At 39.9% G+C, this 26,603-nt stretch overlaps 1 protein-coding gene across 3 annotated transcripts in view; it reads right to left on the bottom strand.

Annotated features, from left to right (window-relative positions):
• EMCN (endomucin) overlaps window positions 1-26,603 on the bottom strand; it is a 147,350-nt gene that overhangs the window by 74,026 nt on the left and 46,721 nt on the right. The window lies entirely within an intron of this gene.

The raw sequence follows: 26,603 nt of genomic DNA, 5'->3' as shown, positions 1-26,603 counted from the left end.
AGATTCACAACTGGTTTATCAAGAGTAGCGGAACAGAGATTTTTTTAAATCATTTTGATCCCTTGCTCAGCCTATAGCCCGCTTCTTCCTTGATCCAGCTATCAGGCATTTTTCTCTGCTTGTTACGTTGGGGCTGATCCTTACTCTGGGTCTCCCTTACAGGTGAGAGGGAACTAGGAAGCTAGGAAGCTGTAGCTTCTCCATAACCACCGCTACAGAATCACCCGCATTTTGCGCTCCCCTCTCAGCAAGGCTGACAGCCCTGGCCCCAACACATGTTGTCCATCCCAGGTCCAGCAGAGCAGCAGGGATCAATAGGATGCCACTGGAGCTCTTGAAGGGGACATACAGCCCTGACTGCAATCTGTATGGTACTTCGGATTTTGCAGCTCCTAATTCCTGGGAAGGGCCTTCTTTTATTCTACTTCCAGACTGTTACATCTTGAGTGGAAATAATATAATAACTGTCTGCTCCAATCTCATCACTTAGGTGTTTTATATAGAGAGAAAAAAATTGGCTACTTCTTATTCTAAACAGTGAGACGCTTCCCATTTATTTAGGTTGGCTGCTTGATATTGCCTTCCCAAACACTTGCCAAGGGTACAAGCAGCAACACTGTCAGTTCCTATAGGTTAAACGCCTGTGTCATACCTCAGTTCTCACTCATTCCTAAATCTCTTGTTCCAAGTAGCTGGATATGATACTAATGGGCATCATCCCTGACTTTTAGCCAGTGTACATTAAAGTGTTACCACAGTTTTAAATAGGCAAATGATTAAAGAGAGAAATGCTGTTATTTTTCACTTTAAAAGGCATTTTTTTAAGGTCAAAATGTGGTTAAGCTTCATTCTTTCCTTTTCCTGTTGCAACCCTTCCATTCTGAAATAGAAGATCCAGGCTTCCTCCTGAAGGAATTTTCCTGACAGTATTGCCTCCCAAATATTAATAGTACGTTCCAAGTTGGATAATTGGCAATCCCAAAAGAACTGATAGGATCTGTTGCCTATATCTTATTAGCTCAGGGCTATGTAATGGCCAGTACTAATTGATTTTCTTTCTTTCCAGTCATACAAGTACAAATCATAGTTAATAACTCTCTCAAACCATTTCTAAGATAGAAAGTGTCTGTTGCACATATGCTGCCACCACAAGTAATACCTCTGATATACTTTCTTCCTAGGACAGAGAGAAAAATATAACTCTTTATCGTGCCATTAAACAGAGACTGGAAATTTAAGCATGTTAAGCCAAAACTCAGACTACAGTGGTACATGATGTATAGTAGAAGGAACTCTGTGTATGCGAGTTCCATAAAAAAAGCAGACAGTATTAAAATATAATGATCAAAATGCAGCCTCCCTGGCTCCCATTGCACTCAACCGCACTTAACAAGTCACACAATACAAGTTACCTCACAAAACTTGGTATAGAAAGCTGAGTTGTGAAGTACTGGGACTTTTAAAGTTGGTTAATTGGACATTTGAAATGTATTAAATGTCTATTGAAATGGATGCCATAGCTGCCCCCAAATATTTTAGACATATATAATACAAACACTGTTATATAAACATATGATATAAACATGTAATGAAAAATTCCTTCTACAGAGACATATATGAGGATGTGAAAGCAATGGCAACATGGATGAGCACGAGACGTAAGCATATGACAGATTATTTTGCACAAGGACTTTAGAAAAGGTCACAGCCTTTTGTTTTAAGAACATTCCACAACATCCCCAAATAGGATATAAACAACATAGCAACCACAATGAAGTGCTCTATCTCCTCAAATAAACAAATTATGTTACCAATTGTAAGAGAGTGATATGAACTGAAATAATGTCTCAGATCTTTCAGACTTGACTCTTCAGGTTTAGTTGTGCTGGGTGCATATCATACTAGGAAAGGCAAGCAAATCTGGCACCAACCCAGTTTCCTTCTATTGGAGCTGGCTGGTAGTAGCTGATGGATTCTGACATTACTCTGCACCACGCCAAATGCCTGCTGCCCTCCAGGGCCAAAACGAGAGCAAGGATCCATCTGGATATAAGTATGGCATCTTTCTCGTCACCAGACATTAAAACGGGACTCCTCAGCTATTAAAGCCAGGTTTGGACCACTGAACCAAATGCATCAAACAGCACACACGTGGGTATATACGGAATTAGAGTCAGGAACAAGGCTGAAAATTGCCTCTTATTCAGGTCAGTCACCCTGAGGTGGTCATTAAATTGCATCACACTTCCAAATAAGGAACAAAACTTCTGGAAGTGGTTTCTACTACTGAGGGGTAGAGTTTCTTCACAGTGATTTCAAGAGGAGCCTGATCAGGCCTCAAGTCAACTGAGGAGAAAAGTGATCTTGTGTACTTTTAACCTTGAAACTCCCTTTTGCTTTTGGACATCAGGGCACAGACGCTTGGACGGGTGAATAGGTGGATCATAAACAATGATCTCTGATTCCATATTTACTTAGGAATGCTATACTTGGCAGCACATGTTTCCAGTAGCGGAAGGCTCACTTCCTGATGTCAACATAATATTTGGCACTTAACATATACTCCCTAAAGAAAATCATGGCATGAGCTTGAACACAGTATGCGAGGGTCTAAGATGTTCAGACATACTCGCTAAACTCTTATTTTTTGATAAAATGTACACCAAAATATGTGATGCAAAAGAGAGAAGGCTTAGACACAGAATGTAAAAATCGTGGACTGAGTTAAGCACCTATTAGATTAATTTCTTCATATACAAATGAATTCCAATAACCCCTGAATGAAGATGGGCTTTCGACTGTTTTGTGAAATAAATATTTTCTTTGTATAATATTGTCCAGTGGATTAAAAGACAAATAAAATACAAGCCTGTGTCTATATTAACCAAAGCTCCAGGATCCCAGCAACGTCTGTCTTGCACAGCATCACATATGCTGCCTCATTAAGAATGTCAAGGCCATATTTTACTCTACTCTCTTTGTCTACATAAGAGAAGAATTTTAGTTACAAAAACACCTCCCTGTTACACAAAATAGTATGCAGTTTCCCTGGGAAAATCATGAATTCTATTTTGCTTTTGAAGGAAGTGATTTTTTTTTTCTTGGCAGATCTGATAAAAATAACAGCCCATGATTATCTAATCTGAAGGTCATGTCACACTCAAATAACTACTGTGTCTGCACAGCGGATGGAAACTCTGCTGCCACCACCCATCACGACAACTGTTGGCAAATAAAAGCAATGCCACTGCCTGCCTCCCTGGTATATCCCAAATTGTCTGGATAGTAATTCCTAAAAACTAACAAACAAAAAGATCTGTAATACGTGGATATAGCAGTACATTTTTAGACTGGATGGAAACGGAGGTCAAGAAGAAAAGTTGGTTCAGCAACGACCAAATTTTTGCAATGACAGAGATGCAGCTATGTTCCAATTTAAAATGCAAGGAGAACGGACAGTGGCCTAACTCCTTGGCACAAATAAGTCTTTTTGTGGGCAGATATATTAACAAAGCTTGGTCTTACATGTGTGTGCTGGTCTGGCACCAGAGACAGCAAAGCACAGGGCAGCCCAGAGAGTTGATTTTCCCCACAAGGGCCACCATTTAGGGGGTCTCTGTCCTCTACCCAGACACCAATTTTCAAGAATTTTTTCAGAGCTTTGTATCTTTAAGGTTCTCACCCAGCTGTTAAATTCAAAGTCAGTCAATTTAATTCAAAAATTACTGGGTGAAAAGGGAGAAACGAAAAGCGCACAGAGGGACAGCACGTGTCCGCTCTCCTTAAGAAACTGCCAACGCCGAGCGAGGAAGAGCCGCAGCTCAGAGCTGCTTTGCGTCGCTCTATGCAGCATTGGAGGTTTCCGTTTGCACCGAAACATCTTTTCATGCTTACAGAGTACCTGGATGAGTTATTCCTACACTGCTTGAAGAGAAACCAACCCCAGGCTTTGCCCACAATCTCCGTGAGAGGCTGGCGTTGATTCTGCCCTCACGCTGCTTGGACTTGGGCCACGTGGCCGTCGGGGACTTCGGGCTCCCCTCTGAATCGCCGCTCTGCTTCAGGCTTGTTCAGAAACAGGATTTTGGCGTTGGTGTCTTCCTTCCTTCCCCTCCCCCCCCCCCACATTTTTAGCTCAAAAAGGATTAGTGTATTTAAAAATCTGAGAATCTGAGGCGGGTCCAGCAGCCTGCGTGAAGAAACCCGGTCCTGGGCGTGTGCGCCCCACCCCACCCCGCCCGGACCGTTATGGACAGCAACAGGTGTCTCAACTGTCAAATTCGCTGGCAACAGGTGTCTCAACTGTCAAGTTCGCAGCCTCTGCAGCACCAATGCCCAAGATGCCGGACTCAGGTACCGATATGCATATACTTTTCCCCCTTTTCCACATGGTCTCACACACCACGTGTTTCAAGGTGAGGGTAAGGCAGGCTGAAGGGAGGGTTTTCACAGACAATCCCGTCAGAGCGCAGCCGAAAGTTTTGTTATTTGGATTTTCCCAAAAACTGCCAGCCCACCTGTTGGTTAAAGATAGGTGAGGAAAACTGGTTTGGAGATTAAAAGTTAAGGTTTGAGGTCAAGCTGTAATTAGCAGTGTTTAAAAATGTCTCTCTGGGTAGTCCCCTTTACATTTTCTTAACATTGTGCTATAAGGGAAGTCTGCAATTTCCATTCACAATGTGTTTCACGCAACCTAAATCAAGTCCCCTTCCCAGTGTGCAAACTTCAGGTAAAAAGGTAAAAGCCATGAGTGTAAAAAAAGTTGCATTTCTGCCATCACCACCTGCTCCTGCCAGCCACTGCTGAGGGGTGAAATGCTGACTGGAGGCGAGAGGAAACGTCCTGAGCGAAAAGCACATGAGCACGGAAAATGGCAGGGGAGGGTGTGTAATGGGTCGGGATGAGGAAATGCAAGTTTGAAAGGTGAGGGAATAGCCCGGTTCATCTTAGACTTTGGAGCAGGTGGTAATGGCAGGGAGCTCCAGCCCAAAATAATGTCAGTGCCAAAAACTGTATGATCAAACAGTTCAGGTACAACAGTCATGAATTCCCCCTTACAGAATACACCCCTCAGAACTCCCCGCCTCCAGAATACACCTCCAAAACATACCATACGGAAAGGAAGCATCCTTGTTGCCTGGTATCTGCCCAGTTTGCAGTGGCATTACCCCATATAATCAATGCTATCATCCCATGCACAGGACTTTTAAACACTGCATAGAAAGCTGAAGCAGCTCCTTGGCTCAACTTTGTGCTTTTGAGACACTGTTTTGGGGGAAAAAAAAAAAAAAGAGAACAAAACCCCCCCACAACCCTCTAGCCCACACCACCTCCAGATTGTAATGCTGTAATGCCCATCTCCTCTGGCCTTTCTCTTTAAACCTCTTTATACAGCAAAGACCTTTAACTATGACCTTGAAGGGTAAAGAGATGAAGCTATCTGAACTTTGTTAATGATGCTTCTCCAGAGATCTGAGAAGTCACAATTCAGTAACGTAAGAGCTGCAAACATGCTGTAATTCTAATAAAGAAAACCATCAGCTCAACTATAAAATAACATTTCTCCTAGTATCAACAGAAAGATTCTTTCTTCTCTGTTGTGACTCCTTTCTTGCACTCTTTTCTTCACCTTGTTCAGGCTCTGAGCACACCTCACCCTTTCTATTTCTGGATACCAAGTGACCAGCACTACCAGGAAGGTTCAGTGATTTGCAGGCTCACAGTGGTCTCATGACTCTCCTGTCACTTCCCTTCCCATAACAAACGCTTCATGCAGTCCCTTCTCATGCTTTCATTTCTCTTCGGCTCAAGAATTAGACATATTTGGAATTCTCCCATGCCATAATTTCTTCAACCCAAAATCCTTGTATGTATATCAATGATTCAAGTTAGCATTCTGTTGCCACATTTGAACAGTCGGGCAGTCATGTCACAGATCATTGCTTTTTAATGATTTTGAATTTGTGGGATACATAGGCACCAGGATTATGCAGGGGTGAGCACGTTACACACATGCATGCCCCTCATCTATATTTGTTTTGTTGTGAGGCCCAGAAACCTCCAGTATCCCTGTGTCTGCACAAAACACAAAGGCCATACTGGCCTTACAGAGATCACACCTGCAGACAAGAGTCTGTAGGGAAGGAGGAAAACAGACGGAAGGAAGTGTTATGTATATCTACACATACAGAGAGGAGGAGGATAGAGAGGAGGAGGATTGATTTTTACCTAATCAAGTGCAGAAGCCTCAGCACTCACTAGATAGTTCAACAGCAGGAAATAAAAACACAGCAAATTAGTAATGTAATTTACACAAGATATTTCTCTGGAAAGAGAAGCTGCAGTTGTTTGGTAGCACTCACTGTCATATGACTGAGGCATCAACCACTGATAAATGTAGTATTGTTTTCTGTGATGTCTGTCTGCAGGAAACAATAAATTATTATGTTGATTCCCTTTTGATTTCCCAAAGATAAAACATATTCTGGCCTGTTTATCAATGCCTTTCTTGTTGCCAGGCTGCAATGTTAGTTTGAAATATCCTGTTTGATCTGGATATAAGGGGCAGGTCTGTGCCTAACCACCCTCATGAAAGATAAAGGCAGTAAAGAGAGGGCAACGTATACTTGCTGGCTATCAGAGCTAGCTGTACACCTACCAGTGAAGGAATTAAATGGTGGCTAGTGAGAGTGAATTTTAACAACAGAGCAGTGCTGCCTCATACTTGCTCCATATACATCTAGGGAGGCTAATATACAATGACTCTACTACCAATAGCCTGTTTGATGTTTGTGGGTTTATGTGGGTTGCCAAAAAAATCACTCAGTTAACACACGCTGAAGAACGAGTCAGGAATCATTTCCTAAGGGTATCCTTAGGCTGAAACATAATTATAAAATCATGGGGGGTTATTTCTCTTTTCTGATAAACCTGTTGCTCCCCCTACAACTCACAGAGGAGAGTAAAGTGAGATAGAACAGGCTCTCTCATTCCTGCTCATTCCGACAGTCCACGCTAGATGTCACTAACATTTAGTTAAGATTACAGGGATGCTTTTTCTGCTTGCAGCGGGCAAGAGTGGACTGCTGAACTGAATGGAGACGCCTTTTTGCAAAAGTAAAGGTATCATTTAAAAAACAAAAGTATGCTCCATGTCAGTCCTTAGAAAACCCTCTGTTTTTATGCTACATGTTGCTTTCTCTCTTACAATGTGTAGGGCGCCAAAAATAGTAGCTAGCTGTGGCTATCAGTCTCTACTTTTAGGGGTTCATGCCCCTTTTTATCTTAATCTGTCACTTAGAGTGATTAGCTCTCTCTTACTTAAGTAATGGTCCTTATTTTACTGATTTGCTGCAAAAGGAAGGGGAAGACTTGCCTCACCCAAATCTTTTTAGAGTAAACCTAAGCAGTTAACTGTTAATTAAATCCCCTGAGTTAAACTAATTGCAAAAACTAGAAAAACCAGAAGGAGTGAAAGAGAAACCGTCTCCCTTTGTGTTACCATACTGAACTGCACACCTGAAAACATAGGTATGTCTTCATCTTTGGAGTTTTTGTCTGTTTAAGCATGACGTTTCCCTGGATCTTTGTCTTTGCGCTTGCAAACCTGGCAAGGAAATAGCAAATGAGAAAGAAAACTTCTCGTAATTGTTATGTAAACAGCAAATGTTTGCCACGTAGCTCACCAGTATGTTTTTATTGCACAGGCTCAATAAGTCCGATGTCCAGCATTGTGCTTTGAAGCATGCTAGAAAGCCAGTTCATTTGTATTACAGCAAAGACTAGGTGGGAAGTAAAGAGAGCAATGAAGGTAGAAAATTCATTAAAAAGCGACTAGATACTCCCTCAGGTCCTTCTCCCAGGCTGTTATTTGAAAACTGTAGAACCTGACCTGAACAAGGGGCCCTGAACAGGGGACTGCTGAGAAAGGGAGAGGGGATATATATACTTCTAAGTCAGGACCTGAGTGATTGCATCTCAGCTGAAGGCTGTTGTTGTTTCCCAGACCACTTCGTTGATCAAACCTTATGTACTTGAAATCAAAGGACATTGGTTTACATTTAAGCAGTATCTTTAAACACAAGGGCTCGACATTTCTTTACAGTCTTTGTATCTAAATTACATCACTTCCTGCTGAAATTCAAACATATATTTTATAGGCAAAATAGCTGTAGTCTAATTAAAAGCACTGCCGCTAGATTACTCTATATGACACACTTTCTGCTATCCAAAGATGATTTTATCCTGTATATTGTTATCAGTTAAACAGTGGTTATATGGGAGCATAACCGCATCATGACAACACAAATGCAAAGCAGAGAAAAAGATTGTGATCTAATAATAATAATATAGTGTAATAATAATAAATATTGCACTTTTTGTGAATTCTTAATTAATTGTAACATTTCTTTTACAACAATGCTATCCCAGTGATGCCCCATTAAGAACTCAAGATACTCTGCTAAAGAAGACATTTTGTTTTTTATAGAGTGACTGGAGAGATGATTTTGTACAGAATCAGTCGAAACAAGAACAATTGCCAAAGGTTTACTGTAGTCAGTGTAGAAGTTTCTCCATTGCTCTGACAATGGATTGTCAGATATAAGACAGCATGCAATTAGAGAGGACTAGAGAAGTGATTTAAATATAACATCTCAGAACAAAACTATTGAAAATATTTTTTGTTCTAGGAAAAGTGAAAAAACAGAAAATGAGAAGGCAGCTTTGCAGAACTATTAGTTTTCTTAGTCCCACTCATGTATTGCATTTGTTTGTAAGAAGTTAAACAATGCTTTCTGAAGACTCCCTACAAGTAAAGTGATAGTAGAAGTAGAAATGTATATGTCAGTAATACGTTTGACCCCCTTTAAAGTAAAGATTTGCTTGCAAAAGCAAAGCCTGTCATGGGCATTAATGCCTTAATTCGTGGGAATATTATTTTTTATTAGTATATTAGGGATACTGAGTTTATTAGAATATAACTGAAAGGGGAAACATCCATTGTTTACTTGATTATTTTGATGAAGAGCAAGTGAAAAATACATTAGGAATATTGGAAATTTTTAAATTGCAATGCAAGAAAATAGTTTGAACTTTACCAATGTATAATCATTTGCAGTTGTTAATATTAATACTAACTATAGTAACCATCAGTATGCCTCCAAATGAATGACAAACAAGAATGAATATTTGCTTCCAGATAATTCTAAACTCATACACAATGATACAGATAGTAGGTCACAGATAAGTCATTTTTTGATTGTGGAAGCATATAACAAAATCTTTTGAATACTTTTCCTTATTCTCAGGAATTTCAGAACAGCATTTGAAATCCCATTCTGTCTACTTTGAACACATGTTCCACAAGCTGGTTAACTTTGTATTCTTCTCTTGGAAGGGGATTAATTATTTTCTTGCTATTATAAATTACTTTTTTACATTTTGTAAAGGTTATGCAATTGCAGTTTCTAAATTATTCAAAATACTAAAGTGGGAATGATAGAGAAACTTTTTTAGTGATTCAACACACTAATATTTCTTCCAAAATGTGGTTTAAGGATATTATAGTATGACCTTAAACCAGAAGAGACTGATCTCATATATGCTGAAGTTCATGCTAGTAGGTTGACTGAGGTGATTACAACAAATCTATGACTAATGACTAATTACTTCCTCATATATATACTATTTCTTTGAAAAAAAATGCAAAAAAATGAAAAAATAGCAAAGCAGGAAGAATAGAAATGATTTTTTTCCAGTGAAATCAGCTCTTACTTTCTGACTAGCAGAAAAAAAGTTACCTTAACTTAACAGAGATTTCTTCCTGAAAAAAAAAGTTATCTTTTAGGAAACTGTAGTACCTTCTAAGAGCTAAGTGTTGTTTGTAAGAAGAGTATTGTGCAGTGTGGATAGAGTGCATATGTGCTCATCCTTGAATTAGGAAGTGGTCTAACATTCTGCCTTATTGCTATAGCTTTCTCTGTTTCTGGAGATTTCCCTTCTCATACATAGCAATTTAAGGAATATTTTCCTCATGTCAGCATACCTGAACAGGTCACAGAAATCTAATACTTATTCTTTGTGAGTTGAACGGAAAACTGAAGTAAACTCTAACCGTATCTGTAAAGAGTGCTATGAATTGATTTCAGTGAACAAAGGTATCTGAAACACACTCAGATTAATTACTCTCGTACTCAATAATGCATTGAAGATTTTTGCCTTGAGTTGTAATTAAAGTGCATTTTTTTCAGAAAAAAATACATACATGTTTATGTGAAATGCATCTCTTTAAAATGTCCCATAAAACAAATAGTATTAGCTCTTACTTTTCATATGGTTGTCCCTTATTTCCGCCCAAGAAAACATACTAATTATATAGTTCAGGTGGCAATTCTTCTTTTAAGAGGAATGTTATTGCAAAAGGTTAGTACTATCTCAGTACTATCAATAGTCCCTATTCTTCACAAAGGCAGGAGCTACTCATGGCAGATAAACATTATATTCAGGTACTGAGAAATATCTATTTTGGTACAAATAGGAAAAATGGGGATTGCAGTATATAGCTGTTGAGAAAAGGAATTGTGGTTGTTCCTTGTAAGGGCCAGATCACAGAAGATATAGGATTTTGCATTTAGCTAGGATTTTCTTCTATTTGCAGTTTCTGTGAAAAGACATTTTTCCACCTTAACTTTCCAATGAATGAGCTAAATAAATATGTGGGCAACGGCAGTCCATATCCTAGAGGGAGCACACTGGAAATAATGTTTGTTCAAATAGCACTCAGTGGAACAAAAAATATATTTAACTTACAGTTAAGGGGCCATAGAGTTCAGCCCTATTTGACCAATTTACCACAAGCTGATTCGAGCCTTTTGAAGGCAATTTGTTGATGTTCAGTAAGGTTCAGTAAGTACCTGCCAAATGACGGCTATGCAGTGTCATTGCTGTGTGCAAGCATCTTTCAGATGAGCTCTTTGGTAAGCGAAAATTTTCCATTATGAACGCGCCCTAGTCACTAAAACTTCCGTGATGCTTTGTGGTTATCCCACCTGATGCTCTGGTCTAAGGTCCATTTAAACTAACAGAGACTTGATTGCCTTAAAAGTCCTCCTTCAGCTTTGGCTAACCCCCCAAAGACAGGCAACTGTGGTGAGCAGGGCCTGGAGCACTGCTGTTCACAATACTGGATGCTTTCTGAAGTTAAGCAGTGGTGTGGGTAAGGCTCTCAGGAGCAGCTGCAAGTTGTTGCCCCAGGGGAGGTGGCAGAAAATGGGAGCTTTAGGAACACCTCCCTGTTGACATTTCAAAAGAGAAATCACCAGTGCTGCCGAGATGGCGCAGACCATGGAGTCTGGGAAAGAGAGTAACTCTTGTGCCCAGCCTGAAGCTGGAAAGAGCTGAAGACAACTTCATGCTGTTTTTTAACCACTTACATGAATCACTCTTGGATAGGAACTTCACTTTGCTGGATAAAGAAAATAAGCACTTGGCATAAATGTAAAAGAAGAAAAAAAAAATCTCTCTTCTCTATTTTTCCTTTCCCTTTCCCATTCTGTTCCTTTCTTCATGTTGTTACGTCACTGTCTGCTGATAGTCACCGTTCCTGTGCCACAGTTCTCCTTCAATATGCAACTTGTTCCCGCTCCTCCAAGTCCCTAGTTTTCACAATTTGCCTCCAGTTTTTACCCAGTAAATTTCCCCTCCTTCCCAAATCTCCTTTGTCATCTTGGCTATCTTTTCTCCTTCCTTGGCTCGCCTCCTTTTCCCATCAAACAGATTGTTTCCCAAACCTCCCATTCCAGGTTGCTGAGTATAATGTACTGGCTGTGCCTGTTTGGATTATGTCATCCTGCTGCAGACAGTCCCCAGTCCAGCGAAGACGCTGCTCTTTGGCAGAGACTGTAGTTTTATTTTAGCTCAACTGGAAGCTGCCTGAGCTCCCAGCTCTGCTCTGTTATCCAACCTCTAGCTGTGTCTCTTGCTGCAACCTCTGCATGGTCAGGAGAGGTGCTTCCTACACCCCACTAGCAGCTCAGCAGACAGGCCCATCTGGACGGGATGCCCACCCTGCAGAGCTGGAGGGAGAAACCCTGCCTGGTCCCTCCTCAGGGCATGTTTGGCAAGAACAAATCCTTAGGAAATGCAGTCATGAGAATCAAAGTCTCTGCTGAACTCGAGCGTGCTACAGCTCTTTAAGGGCTTATTGTTACTATTTTTTTATTTTGGCTAAATGTGCTTAGTTTGCCATATGTTCAGCAAACAGCACCACTGTGACCTAAATGCTACTGCCACACTGTATTTCAAAGCAAAGAGATTGCAGTGATCTTTTAATATGGAATAAAATATTGCCGCTGCTTGGCTTTTATCTGGGAAAAAAAGACATTGCTTTATTTTGACTCACATTTTGCCATCCCAGCATGGTCAGTCTCATCCTAAATGGTTAATGTTTGGCTAAACTGGAAGCATCTAAAAACAGGATATTACAGCAGAAAAACGGATGAGCTCAGTAACAGTGGGAGCTGCAAGGCCCTTGCCCTTCCCAGTTGTCCCCTCTCCCAGAGCTGTCAGAACAAACACAGATAAAATCTGAGTGCCTTTGTGTCTACTTAAAATCCTGTGCAAGTTAATAGAGAAATTAAATACAGATTTCTGGCTTCTGACAAGTTTTGTTGGCAATTGTCAAGTGTTGCAAAAGTTTACACAGACAACCAGGACTGTTGTGGAAAGAGCATTTCTCAAACGCATTCACATCAACACCACAGAAATAGCACTTCCTTCTCTTACCATGAAAAGGGGAATGGCCCTGATAAATGGTAATAGAACACCTCCAGGCTTGACATGTCATATCCTTCCCCACCCACATTTTTCTGTCTAGGTGGTGGGCTCACCTTTACTATAGTGTAAGAGACAGCTTGTAACAACGTGTCCCAGGAGGAGACTAGCCAAGGAGCTGAGATGCAAAGAAGGGCCTATTGGCTACCTAACTCCCCTGCCACACCACTCCTTTTCAAATGGAGGAGGAAGGAATATATCTGCAGACTAACTCATCTGTGGCAGCTCAGCTGGGCAAGCCGATTCATGGGAAGAATGAAACCAGCCTAAGATTTGTACAGCTGTGGAGCAAGGGAAGCACTAGTTGTTAATAGAAAATTTAAATTGTCTCTTCCCACTGGGCAGTGATGCATTTAGCAAAACAAAGGGGACTGTTATTTCCCCTTGACTCCTTTCCACTCCTGCAAGGTAAGAGGCAATCTCATTTTCAGTCTGCAAATCTTTCTGGACAGTTACCTATTTACTTACATGTGTTTAGGACCAAAGACATTTAAGGTGGCATAGGCATTAATCAGCTGCTGCAATGGCAGTGGATGAGTGAATATAATTGCCACACCAGAGCTAAACTTATTTTCCAGTAAAGAGATTTATCTTATGTGACTTAGGCCACGTTTGGTTTTGCTGTTCAAATCTGGTGTGTGTGTGCATTATTTCACCATAAGAAAGGGAGAAAGCTTGTCATTATCTATAAATTAAGTCCTTCCATGAGATTTCCTAAAGTTTCTCTTCTCATTAGATTTCCATTCAACTTTGTTTTTTATGTAGAGGTGCCCAAAGCTGTAAAGCAAGAGGCTGTTCTGCTTTTCCATTGCATTCAGCTACTTCCATGCCAAATCCTAGCATGTCCAGAATCATGTACACTTCTTTTCTACTTTAAAATAAGCAAAGGAATTAATGTTTCCCAGAAGAGTCATGAAAAAGGGAAACCTTTATAATAAGTAAGTCACATTTGTTCCTGAAAGGGAGAAGTAACAGAGAAGGAAAGAGGGGAAAAATACTAATGTAGGATGTGTTCATTCTATTAGCTTAGCAACAAAATATACTGGAAGGCAACAGTGCTTTCGCTATTAAACACACTAAAAGTCCTCATGTCAACAAAACAAAACAAAAACATATTCATGTGGAAAAATTTCACCTTATCTTGATGTATGCAGTTTTGCCGGTGCTAGCACAAGGGAAATAAATCCTGCGATATCCATTTTATGTGAGACTGTATTTACCATAACAAGATAGATTTGTTCTGGAAAATTTTTTGTCAATATATCCTTTGTTAGGCAGTGTCTTCATCTCCTAGCAACAGTGTAAGGAAATCCATCAGAGATGTGAAATTTAACTGCAAAATATGATGGCTCACTGTAGCTTGTACATTTTTTGAAATTTTAACTGACATGCAAATACTTACATGCATTTATGTCTGTGTCCACTGACAGACTGATAAATCAGTACAGAGAATGGAAACAGTGAAAAAATGCTCTCCCTCTCATTAAAAACAAATTGAATAAGACAATGAAATGCTGAAGTAACTGCTCTACCTCTTACTCTTAGGCAGTCTCTTTCACTCCCTCATTCACACCCATATAGGTTACATGCACATCTTATGAGAAACTGGATATATGCACACTACATTTAAAATGTTTAAATGTAATCACAAAGCAGTACTTCCAGCCTCAGAGTTTTGCAGTGTTGCATTTCAAAAAATATAAAAGCAATAATAAACCTCTTGAAAGTAGTAGTACACAGTCACTGAGAGGAGGACAGTGGTTCAAAAGATGGCAATGTTTCAGAGGTGCTCATGCTTTTCAGGGTCTGTCCAATCTCTGCTTTTATTTTATTCTTCTGTCTTCACAGAGAGAACCCATGCTCCATGAAGTTAAGGGTGAAATAAAATGCTTTAAAAGTAACTAAGGGATCTCTTTTAGCTGAGCTCTGTAGTATCCCTTTGATCACAGTGACACTCTGCTGATTATTTATCAAGGTTGAACTTTTCCTTCAGGCTGGGCAGAATTTCCCAGGGAGTGGCTCACCTGGGGCAGAAGCTGCCATTGCTTCAGCTTAGAGACTGGGAAAGCAGAAAAGGAGGAACTGTACTGAAACCTTGTGGCCTCTCTGTGGCATGAATATATGGGAATTCCCTTTTTGCTCAGAGTCCCGATCAAATGGCTCAGCTGCGTCTTGAGTCACTCCATAAGGGCACTTCACTCCTCAGCTTTATCAGACTCCAGAAACATCAGGCTTGCAAGAAATGACCCATACGTCTGGGGTGTGGAAGCACGCTTTGCAGAAGGGACTTTGCGAGAGAGGCTTTAGAGAATGAGTTTGGAGATTTCTGATTAAAGGTGTCCTCCAGGTACATGGGTATTCCCCCAAAGCACATTATCATGCATAAGAGCCTCCGCACAAGTTCTAGTGATTCACTGCTCTGTTCCCTTTTGGCCAGTGATGTCTGAACCAGTCCTGCAACTGAAATGGTTTTTTTATGGACACAATTCAAAGCCCAGTAGAGACTCCTAATGTCTTTGTGGGCTCACACCCACATCCCTTGAAAAACCTGACTTAAGACATAAGTTGCACAGTTTAATACCTCATATTAGAAAAGCAATGTGTTACTTGCTAGTCAGATAAAAGGAACATTATTGTGTGCCTTTACCCCATAGTCACAGAGGGAACATGGCAATAGTTGAAATTGCCTTTACATGTTCTGTATAATGTCCCTCAGGACTTGAAATCTTCCAAAGAATGTTGTGGGTTTTCCTAACAAAAGAAGAGGTAACCCAGAGGTACAGTCAAGAGCCCCTGAAGGACTGAAATAGCATAATGTTGTTCTCACAGATCCTTATTATTTCAGTTGGGAAGTGGCAAGCCAACCGAGGGGGGTACCTCCTCATCACTGAACTAACCTGAGACTGGAACTGTTCCCCAGAGGACATTAAGAGCATCATCAAATCAAAAATAGTTTTTTAAAATTATGCCCTATAGACTTGGAAGGGTGGAGCGGAGGGTTAGTTGGCAACAAAGCAAATGAATAGCTCCTGATACGAAAAAAAAACCATGTATATCTCTGCTAGACTCTGGAAATGGCAGTTGGAGAGACAGGTGGGAGAGAAAGCTACTCTTTGGCAAAGGTCTATGTTTCCAAGAGAAAAATGGTATCCAATTATTGGGTATTGCTGTTGTATCTGGGAGATCTTCCCACCCATCCCTGGAACAAAAAGGCTTTTGTTACAAGGAAATGTCGAGACATTCTGTTCACACTCTGCCTGACCCTCAAACGTTTGCAGAGGACATGGGAAACGCCCCACGTAAACTTCCTGTTTTAAGAAGTTTAAATGGGTCTTCTGCTTGCTATCTACCCTCGATGAGATTAGCTTTTTGACTTGGGCACAATGATTTCAGTCACCTTGAATTTATTTGCACCTAAGCTGTGTTTGCTCTTGAACTTTTTGCTGTTGGTTCGCACACATGTTCAGTATATAGAGCAAACACTTTGGCGTGAAACAGCATCATACACAATGAGTCATCAGTGCTGTGGTCCACAGCCATCCCACAGAGAGCTTGTGCTGTCAGTCACTCTGTCATTTGCAAACATAGCTACAAACACTCAAAACCAGACAGTTATCTTGTATAACACCTTATGGAGAATCTGTCTTAAGCAAACTGGAACCATGTTAATATATTTTTAGAAGTGCTTCAATAGAACGATAGGGTTTTTGTAAGGAATCAGGTTTTGGACAAGCTCTGTCTAAACCAATGCATTTTAGTGAGATGATTTTAAAAATAATTATAAATTAACCTTTGACTTACAGCTGAACCTGTCCTGGATTCTGTGGCAGTGTGCAGCTATCCTTGGGCATTATCCTCTAGTTTGCAGAAAAAATGCATTTCCACATCCTGGGGAATAGCACTAAATAAATTAACAGCACTAGCTCCAGACATCCTGATGCCACTGTATTGTTGACTGATACACCTTAAATCCCTCCACCATGTACATACATGCATGTCAGAGCTAACATCAATCAAAAATGCAGCCAGATATTTGACAACTGAGCCATCTGCTAAATTTGAGTGTTGCCATTTAGTCAGTTATTTGATGAATAGCAACCATAGATTAGTGAAGCAATGTTAAACAAGGTAAAGTCATTCCTGTACAGAAAAATACTAGCACAAGGCCTTAAAACTGTTTAGAAGACTGAAGTGACGCATAGTGTGCATGTCCTCAACAGCAAGGCAGACGTCAGTCAGTGTTAGCAAATACTTTGCTTAGCACATCACTGCAAAATTCTCCGTCTCTCATACTCTGAATAAGCAGCTTGCTAGTGGCATAATTCTGCATGAAAAATAATCGCAAGAATTATTATCACTAATAATTAAGAATTATTATCACTTATTAGATAAGTGATATGCATTATTTTGTATTAAAAAGGTTGTTAATACCTGGATGCTGAGTGAAGATAATATGGTAGATAGCTCACTGCCCACAAAATCCAATTCAAAACCTTTCACTTCAGGATTGTCCTGGGATGAAAGATGAATCCCAAAAGAATACAGAAAAACAGACCTCACATTTAGATGGCTCTTTCTCTGGATGGATGCACCCATAAGAGATTTAGAGGTTTGTTCGCTAACATCTAGTATAAAATGATGCTACAAAACCTGTTAGTTTTTGCCTACCTGACCAGATGTGACCTTTGAGAGTTCCCAAACATTTCAGAGTTACATTTAAGCAGACACTGTGATTAAACAAAGTTAGAAATAGCCAAAGGAGTGCATAATCCTCTTGGAAAATGTTATTGTCCACTAGGATGTAAAACACAGGCTGGTGTGCAATTTTGCCATCCCCTGAGAGATTAAAAACCACATTCAGAGCTGCTGCATCTCTCCTTGCTCTAGATGGCGAAGAAAACAATACGAGGGATTTCCTATCATGCCTTGACTGGCAAGGCTTTGAGCTCTGCTGGCTGGCATATGGCATGAAAGGGAGGCTAAGGCACACAGACTTTGTCCCTCAATTCCCTGCTGCTCAAACAGCTACTTTCCCCCAAGACACACCCCACGTTGTTACTCATAATACGGACAAGAAGCATTGGGAAACAGAAAGCAGTATTCAGTTTTGAATCCTAACCCTAAAATGTTGATGTATGCTACCATAGTTATACTAACCGAGGCTGTGGGCTGTCAATTTTAAACCGTCACTGCTTTTTTCTGTCAGTACATACTCTGGCTCCTGGGATAAAATCTGAAATACTTCAAGGCGCAGATGGCCCAGCTTCTGCTCAAAACATGGCTTTTCATTCCTGTGCAGCCAGAAACAAAAGCCCAGGATCTCTTCAGAGAACATGCATTACTTCAGGAAATTTACAGTTTTTCGACTCACTAACCGGTTCCTCCCCAGGAGACCTTTATGTCAGGAAAGACAGAGGGGAAATAGTTTAAAACTTCATGCTAAAGTCCATATTGACATATAAAGACCATCTGCAGAGCCTTGTGCTATCTCTGAGGGGAGAGAGCTGCTGCCTCCCCTACAAATGAATTCGAGTGCATAAAGATTGGCCTAGAACTAAATAGAAATCCAAAATCATTGCCAGTAAGACTCTCTACAAAGGAGGCAGTCTAAACTTCTGCCCACACAGGTCCAAATAAGCAGAATAGATCCAATTACCTGATACCAGAATCTGAATCGATGCAATTATTTTGCCCAGTCAGTATGTCCTACTGTTGCTCATTTATCTAGATCAAAATTGCAAAAATGTAATGCTCGAAGATCATAAATTTACTTTTCTAATATTGGCACTGATAGCGTTAGGGAAATTCATTCTGCAGTTGATTGGAGCTGCTTGAGGATCTGTGATCAGCACAGTTAAGCTCATTTCCCTCAATAAAATATGTATGCATTTTTCAATCTGAATAGGAAACGTGGGAGTTTTTCCTCTCCTCTTTCTCTACCCCACCCCTTTTTGATCTGGGAACAGAGAATTCAAATTCCAGTCAGTTAGCCCTGTCACAGCAAACAATTTCCAAACCATCTGCTATCTAATAAAACAACCTGTCTAGAGAAACCCCAAGCCAGGCAACAAATCTGATATCGTGCCTGAAGTTCATCATAAGTATTAATAACCTGTCATTGCTAACCTGTCAAGCTTCTTGACTGGGAAAAAGCCTCACATTTCCAGTCCCAAGCAAAAGGCATTCACAGTAACCAGAGCTATCTTGATTCCACAGGACCTAGAAAAAAAAAAAGAACCTGGAAAAGACTTTTCCATCATTAGATGCCAAAAAGCTATTTAGAAGATGAGGTAGGACCCAGTCAGCCACCTTGAGCACCCATTTACACCCATGTGGTAGGTGTCTAAGGAAGCAGTGAGGCGGCAGAGAGAGGCAGGTGCCTTTGCAGGCCTGTGGGAAGGGATTTATCTGCCTGCACTGCGCTTAGGAGCACCTAAGATACTTAAGAGTTTAAGTGAGAGTTAAAGTTAGGTGGCTGGGGTACAGCTCAATACATTCAGGCTCTGCTGTAAACCTGCTTTTGATTAGCTACTTCTCTGTCAGTAGAAGGGAATCCCAGGTTTACTGAACTCAGACTAACTGGTGAGAAATGGATTAAAAATCTTGCCTATCTGCAATGAAAGGAATAATGAGTTTCACTTTGCGTGAGCTGAGAGCTTTTTCTTCCCCTTCCTCTTGTTTGTTTGTTTGGTTTTTTAAGTGAGCTGATTTGATAAGAAAGCTGTCATATCTACTTGATGAAAGAGCTCTTAAATACCCAGAAGCACTGACAAAACAGGGTTCCAGTTTCTAGGCTTTTCATTGTGCAATTCAAAGACAAAGTCTGAGGGCAGCAGTCTTTCCACGGAGGATCATGGGGCCTTGAAATAAGTTGAGTTCCATCTGTTTCAGGGAAAAGGTTTTGTAGCTCCTTTTTAGTTAGGAAACCTGGGAAAACAAGTTGTGGAAGTACCTAGGCTGTTAAAACGCTTTCTTGAATCTCCTTTTATTCTGTTCAGAAAGGGTAAGCTGTGGAATAATACTAAAAAAAAACCCACACAAATAATGAGCGTAATGCTGTATGTCGCACTTTGGACTTGGGTTATCTGTCTGGAAGCTTTTTTCTCCTGTCTTCAACAGTTTGTTCCACTGGAGCTATATCCAAAACACAAGTATATCTGGCAGGGTCTGACCCAGAACATCCTTTAAGGCTTCCATCGCTACAAAGCTGAGAGGCCACAGACATGACATCACTTGGAGTTAGGCACCTGTTTCACTGGGCGCTTTTGTATAGCCTGCAAAGCACCAATCTGCATCAAGGTGCCATACTACTTCTGATCAATCAGTCAAGATTTATCTGCCTGAATTTTGCTCAAGCATGCAAGGCCACATTTTTTCTCTCATGTAACTGCAGTGAATTAAGAGTAAGAGAAGTTGACTAAGTCTCTTTGGGTGCGTTTGAGCTGAGCAGTGGGTGAGTCCAAAGGTATATCCAGAAATCTCTCGGCTGTCTAGATCCGTGACCAGTCCAAAGATGTCCTGATCCCCTGTAGCTAGGTTTTCTTCCTACAGAAAGGGGAAGAGGGAGGTTAAATTGTGATCACAAGAACTGTTTAAGGCTTTTCACATGTGACTGGTGAGGTCAGAGCACTGATTTTGCCACTCAGAAAACTATGACCTTAGGTTTCAGTGCTGAGCTGAAGATATTAATGGTTCTTGATTTTTAGAAAAATGACTGTGAACTGGTAGAGACAGGTCTGGAATACTTGAAAACTGGAGTGGAGTAAATAGTTATATTAATCCGAGTGGGACAGTAAGATGGAAATAGAAAGATTAGTGAGTCCTCAAAGGGTGAGTAAAAAGAATATGACCAGAGGTTAAAGAAAGGGTCAATCAGATGTACCCTATCAGCATCTTATTCTTTGCCATAGGCATGCATGTGTTATCATAATGGATTCAGTCATGAGATATTTCAAAAATTGCTTTCAGTGACAAAGGATAGAATGTAACCATTCATTAAATCAAGCCCAGCTGAAAAAAAAAAAAACAGGGGGCGGGGAGTGAGAAATGGAAAAAAGAGCCTGCAATTAAGTCTTGCTGGGTTTAATAATTGGAAGAGAATAAAACAAATGGGTTCTGTAGTAACTAGATGACAAATTAGAGGACAGTCAGGTAACCTTTAGCAGCATAGGCAAGACCATTTAAAAACCTACTTAAATGCTAAGAATTGTAGCTATATTGATTAGGGATTATAGTCAATTTAATGGTTTTCCTCATAGTAAAGCAGAACTAAACTGTTGAACTAAGCTGTTAATCTAAACTGCAATAAGTGTTACAAACACATCCAGTTTTGATTAAGCTGTTACCAATGTAAGCATGCCATTATAATTAAATTAAATACTAGCAAGAATTGTGGTATGCAAGTTCTAGCCAGATCTCAGTGACATTAAGATAATAGGTAGAAGTGCAGAAAGTATTGATCTTTTATGACTAATAGGCTGCTTAATAATAAAGGGAAAAAGACTTACACAGTGAAGAACTGAAGATAAAAATATTAATAGTGAAACTGTAAGTGCTGCTTCAGTACATGCTTGAAATATCACAAGACGTTAGAAAAGCTCATTTCCAAATTAATATCCCCTTTGTATTTATGAAGTATGAACATCTAGAGTAGTATATCTGCTTTTGGCACACAGAATACTGAAACAATATTAATTAAACATAACTATATTGAAGGTGTTTTTTTAACATTTATATCTGAATATAGAGGAGGAACAGTGAATTTCTGTGTAGACCAAGAGCAAAATAGTTTTTTTTTTTTTTTTAAATAAATCATGTGTTTATGTTCCTCCATTTTTCCATTTGTAAGTTGAGGCTAATATTGCTATGACATTTTAAAAAAATGTTGTTGAGAAGAGAGCCATTAAGATAGGGGAAATACAGATATCGAAGTGATAAGTACTATCTTAATTATGTATTTCTGCTCATAACATCAGATAGGATGCAAAAGCTCGCTGTTTATTTTCTGTATGTGAAAGCTATGCCCAGTTCAAGTTTAGATTTTTGCCCTGAGGATAACCTGGGAGAAATGCTTTTGGCCTCTACATTCAGCAGACGAGAAGTTAGGGGACCCTTACCCGCTCCTAAGTACTGGCAGGCGCTGCTCCAGGTCTCAGGACACAGTATGACCCAGCTGCAAATCACTAAGTCAGAGCAAGACAATAACTGTACTCGGAGGAAGCCATCAAAGACTTCCAAAAGAAACCTGCTTTGAGATGAAAGAGAAAATTGCTATGGTAATCAGCTTTACTAAGTAAAAAAGGAAAGCTGTTTCTCTTTGGGAAAATTTCCAGTGTTCAAGAAAGGGGGAGAAGGCGGAGAAAGAACCATGATAAGGTCTCACATGTTCAATTGATTGTTCACATCTAACAAAAATAACCCCACTCTGTTCCCATTGTCCTGCAGCTGCTGGCTTCATTATGCTCATTGTGCGTTTCCTTGTGGCTGAACAGTGTTGTTGCCCAGTTTCCTTTCTTGATTTCCTAACAAGATTTGTGATGAACTGTAGGAAAAGCCAGCAGTACTTCAAAACAACACCTTTCACGTTTTAGTGTGGCCATCCAAAAACCCCAGCTTCTTCTTCATAGCATATTCAAAGCTATTTCAGGCAAGCACCTGTGCAGGTACCTAGGTACTTTCCTGAATCAGGATCCCATCTCTTGGATTTTTTTTTAATTCCAGGGGCATGATTGTATTCATGTGTACTTCAAGCTTCCTCTTTAGGTGACAGGAGAAACTTCCTGCACTCAAGGCCAAAAGATCTTTATCTTGAGAAAAGAATCTGTGTACAAGGATGTGAACATTGTATTAAAAGGTCCCCTAATCTCTATTTAGCAGCAAGTGTTAGGCCTCTGAGGAATCATTCCTCTCTATATAAGTAGTTTTTGAATGAAGAGTGTGGGGGGGTTGCCTCCATCATTCCTTCACTGGTCCTGACAACAGTTTAAGCTATGGCTGAAATATCAACTTGATCTTGTGTGGCAGGTTTGGCCGTACAATTAATCTGCCCAAACTTTGTGGAAGTAAGCCACAGAAATGAAAGTATCATTCTCAAGAATAGTATTTTCTACATATGGAAGTTAAGCATTGCAGTATCATAATTGCCATGAAATGACTGAAAAATTCTTACACATTTTTTGCAATCTTTAGCTAAATTTCTCAAAGTTTCTATTCATTCCATCCCTATGAAATTACAGAACACTTTTCTATAGAGAAATTACAGAGACTAGCACTTTGCACCTATGCCCTTCTTCCAGAATTGATTTCAAATGCAAGTTCCTTGTCATGCCCTGTGATACTTCTTTTTGCTTAAGAAATGTTTTCTTCAATGAGGAGCTTCATTTATGGAGAAACAATTTCAGAAGTTTTGAATAAAATCAGCTGAGGGAAAGATTTGTTTTTTCAGTTGGTGTTTCATTGTTATTCTTTATTATTTGTGAATGCCTTAACTGTTCCACTGAATAATATCAGCTTGGGCAAAATCTCTGAACTGGTTGCAGGTGAAACAGAATTTGTTTCTGCTGAGGAGCGCTGGACAAGAAGGCCAGCCACCAATGGACAATCTGAATGTTGTTGTGTAGCCCCCTGCCCTGATGTCTAATCAGAAAGTGGCCCTTCAGGAGCAAAATACTGGCACTAGGTGAGCCTTGCACATAGGGGAAAAACACTGTTTGGGAATAATCAGCAAAATAGAAGGGCACCTGTGAAAGCATCCTCAGTTAAAAAAAAAAAATATATTTTTCCAGTCCCACTTCTCCCTCAGCAATCAGTCTGCTTCCTGGACAAGTGACTTGTTGGTCCAGGAATTCCAGCCAAACAGATAAGCTCCTGTTCAGTTCACCTTATTTGCTGCCAGATCTTCAGTCTCAAGAACACTTAGCGCTCAGCAACCCTTTATTCAAATGTCAGCCTTGTCCTCTCAAATATTTTACATAGTTTTGATTGAAGAAAATCTTGGCAGGCATTTTCCGAGTTCCTCACAATCCGCAACGCAGACCCTTCCTGGTCATGGTTTTTACTGTGGGCGCTAGACCCTTGAAACATTTATTTTGGCTTTTAAACAGGGACTTAATGACATATCAAGTCTGTGACAAAAATGGAGAAGGCGAATCAATGCTTTTTGTGTATTAAATAAGAAAGAAGGAAAAGGGTTAATATAAAGTAATGACCAGTCCATCAGTTATACATGATTTCAGTCAACAAAGCTCATTCCAGAGTCTGGAACCCACAAAATAATCAGGGTCTTCAAATTGCTGATAAACTTTCTTCAGAGTCTCCTTTTATTGTAGCTTGACCTAAATTCTCCAATATCCATCAAAAAACTCATTTGACAGCAGAGAACATAAAATAAGGTTACTTCAAATGCCATTATTAACGCTTTGGCAAGTTTTTAGCAGCTCTTCTAGTTTTTTTGTTCAACATCATAGCAATTTAATTATTCCCCCTGTATCACATCCCTTGAATTTGTAACTCCAAATTAAACCTGAAATTTAAATAACTGCATTAATTAAATAACAACTGAGACAAACAACAAGGTAATTGTAATAACTACCTCATCAGCTATATGATTGTTTCAAACATGCAGTACTTCGTCAAGTTAAATTAAGAACAATAAAGAACAATTAATATTGATTAGACACTGGGAAAAGATGACATTAGATAAATGGCAGGTCAGTTACTACTAATTACTTCTTTCTTAGATACTTATTGATCTAAATTGTGCATTTGTTGTCCCTAAAAATCTCTACATTCTCATGGATATTTTTATTACTATGGTAACTATTTCAAGAAATGATAAAAACAGAAACAACCTTCACTAGTCAAACTAAGCCAACCATTATTTTATTAGTTTTATTGGTTCCTTCATACTTGCACACAGGGCGTATATGGGAAAATTAAGAGTCTGCTTACTCTAAAGGCCTAAGGAATTTTACAGCTCAAGCTGGACAGGCCGTGTGCAATGAAAGTACTGGACTTTATATCTGACCAAAACTGATCGCACCAACCATCTCAAAATAGTGTGTCCTCCAATAGCATATAATGTATTTACTTTTCCTGCTACACCTTGCTTCTCAAGCGCATCAAGGTAAGCCTTACCTACAGTCGTGTTTCAGATGCTCAGGCTAACTCTGACTGAGCTAAACCAAGCACTGGGAGCAGCAGGAGACAGAATTTGCTTTCGTGTTGATCAGAATGTCATCCTGACCTTTTGCATCCTGAGATGCAAAGTTTCAGCAGGCAGTATTATCAAGAGCCGAGGCACCTGCTCCATCCTAGGCATCTGGATTTCACTGGCTGGGACCTAGAAGTCAGGCGTTACAGTGCCTGAAGGCATCTAGGCCATTTATTGGATCCAGCTCTACGACCATCAGAAAAGAGTTTTCTCTCTAAAAAACGTGATCGTATTACTTGCTTCTGCTGCCTTCCCAAGGAACGTCACATCTTTTTCAGAAGTATTTTGGAAGAATTAAATACATCTGACCTGACAACAGTTTGATGAGCTGAAAGATTACAAATGCTTTAGGGAATCATGCTACTGATCATCTCTTTACTAGTAGCAGCTAATCTTTTCACATCATATAGCCTATAAAACTTCTGAACTACCTTTGTTGGGACTCAGTTGAGAATTTTGGCTAGAGAGAGGCTGTCTCCCGTTCTTCTGCAGGCTGTTAAATAAAGCTTAAACAGACATGAAGATCTCTGCAAAGATTCACACAGCTCTAGTCATATTTAGAATCAACAAAGAGGTTTTACCAACTGGTATTCCCTTCAGGCCTGCTACGGATACCTGTGATTACCAGTGCCACCTCCTGGTACTGAAACATACTGAGACATGCCAAAGAATAATAACCAACCAAGCAGAAATGGTATTATTAAAACAAAACAAAACAAGGAAATCCAGCTCCCCAAACCCTACCTCCAGCCTCATTTTTTGTTGTTCTCTACAGTTTTTTCTAAACAGCTCTTTATTTGATGATAATCAAAAACTTACATGTAATTATAACTATAAGCTCATGAAAGAACAAGGGAACCATCAAAGGCAAGAGGTTATTGTGGTCTTTTCTCTTATTATAGGATATTCTTAACAAAGCTAAACCCAAAACAGATGTATGCAGATGAAACTAGTTGAAGCTGAACATGAGAAAGATTGAGAGTTGAAAGTTTTATTCAGAAATGTCTGCATCCCTCTACAGATCTGCTGGACTGAGGAAATTCTTGCAGCATTAATGAAACCTGGATACAAAACCTGAGATTTTGATTGCAGATTCGAGACTGAGGATTTTTAAGTGTTCCCACTGCCAGAGTATACAATTTACATTGAGTTATCCCAGTACAATTTACAAAAATGTTGTGCGTGCTTCATAAAGAAACAGATGAACAGAGTATTAAAATGAGGACATTTACTGTAAACTGCATGTGTCACTTAGTTCAGCACTCCTTCCCCATCGCTTCACACTCTGGTTAATAACTTCTCTTTCCTGCAGCTATTCACACTATAGTAGAGGAGGAGAAAAAAATAAAAAACCCCACTATTTTATTTTGTCCTGGCTAGTCCCTATCTACTAGGCAGCATAATACAGCTACAGCTGTACTTTTACAGCTAATGGTGGTTACAGCCCGAAAAATTGTTTATGCAGGGATGTAGCCTGACAACATGAATGCCAAATTGGCTGGTCTTCTCAACAGAATAAGTAGTGAGTCAAATGTTCACAAACATGCTTAACGCTAGGCTA

The sequence above is a fragment of the Struthio camelus genome, chromosome 4 (genome assembly GCF_040807025.1).
Source record: "Struthio camelus isolate bStrCam1 chromosome 4, bStrCam1.hap1, whole genome shotgun sequence".
NCBI lineage: Eukaryota > Metazoa > Chordata > Aves > Struthioniformes > Struthionidae > Struthio > Struthio camelus.
This window is presented reverse-complemented; position numbering and strand designations above follow the sequence as displayed.